Below are 3,858 nucleotides of genomic sequence, written 5' to 3' on the forward strand. Positions count from 1 at the left end.
ACAACAACAACAACAAAAACTAGTAAAGAGAAAGATGCTTAAAAGAAGAGAGGCATAAAATATACCACAGAAAAGCAGAAAATATAACAGCATGGCAGGCAGGTTCTAAGGAGGCTCCCATGATTCTTAGGTGTTCATGCCTTTGTATAATTTCCTGCCCTTGACAGTGGGCAACCCCTGTGACTTGTTTCTAACCACTAGAAAGTGGCAAAGATGATTGGATGTACATGAATACATGGTCATTCTTACATAAGAGCATAGAACCCATTTTAATGGAGTCTCTTTTTCTCTGTTTCTGGCTTTTAAGAAGTAAGCTGCCATAAACCCTGCAGCTGCAAAGAAATGAATTCTGCCAACAACCTGAAGGAGGTTCGAAACAGATTCATTCCCAGTTAAGCCTCTAGATGAGAACCTAACCCAGACAGGCTGACGCCTTGATTACAGCTTGATGAGACCTCAGGCAGAGAATCAGCTAAGCTGTGCCAGAACTTCTGACCTACAAAAACTGTAAGATAATATGTGCATGTTGCTTTAAGCCACTAAGTTTGTAGTAGTTTGTTATGAAAAAGATAACCAATACACAGAGATTCCAAGGAAAGAATATCTGATTGTAGGCAATAGGACAATTTTTATGAAAGAGGTAGCATTGTTATAGATGTTTTGGATGTTAGAGAATTGTTATGATTTGAACCTTTAGAGATTAGAGCAACAAACATCTCTTAATTTCAGGGAGCTGTTAAGTTTAATCTGAAAATTACTTAAGTAAAAGCATGGCATGTCAGTAAGAAACAGCTCATACTTAATGGTGAGAAACTTGAAGCTTTCCCACTAAGATGAGATGAAAAGCAAAGATGTCCCTTCCTACTACTCCTTTCAATATTGGACTGCCGTCCTTGCTAATGCAACATGGCAAGAAAAGGAAAGTAAAGGAATACATATTGGGAAGGAAGATATAAAACTATCTTTGTTTGCAGATGATATAATCATCTATGTAGAAAATCCCAAAGAATCAATAAAAGAACTCCTAGAACAAATAAGCAATTATAGCAGAGTTGGAGGATCAATTGCTTTCCTACCTACCAAAAATGAACATTTAAAACAATACCATTTACATTACAACCTTAAAAAAATTAAAATACTGAGATATAAATCTAGCAAATATATACAAGGTCTATATAAGGAAAACTACAAAACTCTGATGAACAAATCAAAAAAGAACTAAAGAGAGATTCCATTTGCATGAATAGGAAGACTCACTATTGTCAAGGTGTCACTTCCTCTGAACTTGATCTATAGATTCAGTGCAGTCCAAAACAAAATCCCACGGAGTTATGAATGCTGACAAACTGATTCTAATGATTATATGGAGAGGCAAAAAACAACAACAACAAAAAACAGAATAGCCAACACACTATTGAAGGAGAAAAACAAAGTTAGAGGACTGATACTAGCTAACATCGAAACTTATTACAAAGCTAAAGTAATCAAGGCAGTGTGGTATGGTCAAGACATGAAAGAAACTTAAATGCATATTACTCAGTGAAGGAAGCCTATCTGAGAAGGCTACATACTGTATGATTCCAACTACATGACATTATGGAAAAGACAAAATTGTGGAGACATTAAAAACAATTAGTGGTTCCTGGGGGGTGGGAGGTAGATGAATTGGCATAGAAAATTGTTTAGGGCAGTAAAAATACTGTATTATAATGATGGATATTTATCCAAGACCATAAAATATACAACACCAAGAGTGAACCCTAAGGTAAACTGTGAGCTTTGAGTGATATGATGTGTCAGTGCAGATTTATCCTTGGTATGCAAAAAAGTAACTTCTGGTGAGTGATGTTGATAATGGGACACACTATCCATGTTGGAGGGTGGGCAGAGGGTATACAGGACATCTCTGTACCTGCCTCTTAATTTTATTATACCTACAACTGCTCTAAAAATGTCTTTTAAAAATGTAAGAACAGCTATAGTCCAGGCTGCCCAGGGCATAAGGTATACACCTGGAAGAACTAACTATTTCTTTGCAGGATGACTCTAATCATCACCCTGAGGAGTTTGTAATTTATTTGGAGAACAAGTAGGACTTTATAAAGATTTTTCAATTGTCAGTGAAATGATCAAAGATGTGTTCAGAGAATTTTGGAAATAGAAAGCTTAAGCATTGTGTTGAAGAAAGGAGGAAGCCCATAGGAATCTAGAGCAACTGAGGTAAGCAGATGAACTGGGGGAAGGCGGTGTAATGGGAGAAGTTTCCAGAAGCATGCACAAATCAAAGTGAAAGAGCCTAGCCATTGCTCAGCATGAAAAGGCAGAGTTGACTCAAAGGTTTCAAACCTCAGCTTCCTTCCCCTCATGAACACATAAGAGACCCACAAGTGGTCAAAAAGGAAAAGAAGGCAGAGGAGCTGATGTAACTATAAGATGGTGCCGCTGCCTTTTCACCAGCGCGTCCTGATGTAACAGTCTTATACACATTTCTAAGTACCTGGCTGAAAATGTCTCGAAACAAAGCAAAATTCTTCTATGTGGCACTATTGGAAATAAGAGTGAGCCAAATCCAGCTATCAGCTGTGTCCATGCGATACCCTGTAATCATTTATATGTATGACTTTGGATAAAATATGAGCTGGAGTTAATAATATCATTATACTACATTTCTCAAATGTATATGAGATATTTTTTAATATGTGACATCTACACCCACCTAGGGTGGTGAGAAAAAAAAAAAAATGAGGGTTTAATATCCTCGGCAAACTAATTATAGGTCACCAGATTACAGGCAATTCAGAGAAGCCCCAAAATGCAACATCTGTATTTCCGCCATCACATACATTGAAACCATTGTGACAATGCTGTCATTCTCATTTGTGAGGCCGAGGCAGGACAGCAGGCTCTAAATAATGCATAAACTACCAACATTCCTGCTCATAGCTCTTTCAAAAAATGGTGAAGTGTTTCTTTTATGGTCCACAAAGAGTTGAAATCATGTGGTGAATCTCAATAATTGCTTTCAGGAGGAGCTCTTGACACAAACTGCGGGTTGTGGAGTTCGCCCATGTCAGAAACGCAGACGGCCGCTGCATATAGATGAGTACAGCGTCCAGAGAGCCTGCCGGTTGCAGTTTTCCCAATGCTGAAGGGATCCACACCAGCTTAACATCATGACTCTACCTCTTCCTCATCAATTAGCATGTCCTTCACACACTTCTTTCCTTTCCTATGAAGTTGGGTTCATATTTTACACAAATCAACAGTGCTCTCAGAGAAATGTACAATTCTTTTCTTTACCTATAAATACAGATTCCAATCAAGTAGACTGAAAACAATAGAAAAATGTTCCCAATGTAGAAATTAGGACTAGCCCTCAATTACTGGGCCACATCGACACACACTGACATTCCCATGCTCCCCTGAGGGTAGGGCCAGAGGAGAACTCGGGAGGAAGACAACGTGGTGGGAATAAACCATTACGCCGAACGTAAGGTGGCCATGCATTTCCCCTTCTCTTTGTCTCTGGATCCTCCCTAGGTTTTCAACTTTTAGGATGAATTCTTCCAAGATCACCCTAACCCTAATATCTTACTCTGCTCCCTGAATTCATAGCAACTCTAGGAGCAAGATCCTCCTCCACGAGATTTCTATTGTCTCTCTGTGTTTCCATTTGTTGTGTGCATATAACTTAATTTCACTACCATAAGGTAGAGAACGTGTATGATCTTGGGATTACCGTCTACATCTCTTCCAGTGCACAGTACTGAGAACATAACAGGTTTTCAATAAATATTAGTGAAATAAAGAAAACTAATCTCAGAAGAGCAAATTTCCTTCGAGGAGTGTGATTAGTGA

General features: G+C 38.5%; 1 long non-coding RNA gene across 1 annotated transcript; it reads left to right on the forward strand.

The window, feature by feature from the left end:
• The first annotated feature begins 221 nt into the window (after nucleotides 1-221).
• On the forward strand, nucleotides 222-3,483 carry LOC120621508 (uncharacterized). Its single transcript, XR_005658177.1, has 3 exons — nucleotides 222-507; nucleotides 2,040-2,220; nucleotides 3,027-3,483. It is a non-coding gene; the product is annotated as an uncharacterized LOC120621508 (long non-coding RNA).
• Nucleotides 3,484-3,858: the final 375 nt, after the last annotated feature.

The sequence above is a fragment of the Pteropus medius genome, unplaced genomic scaffold (genome assembly GCF_902729225.1).
Source record: "Pteropus medius unplaced genomic scaffold, Ma_sr-lr_union100, whole genome shotgun sequence".
NCBI classification, from domain to species: domain Eukaryota; kingdom Metazoa; phylum Chordata; class Mammalia; order Chiroptera; family Pteropodidae; genus Pteropus; species Pteropus medius.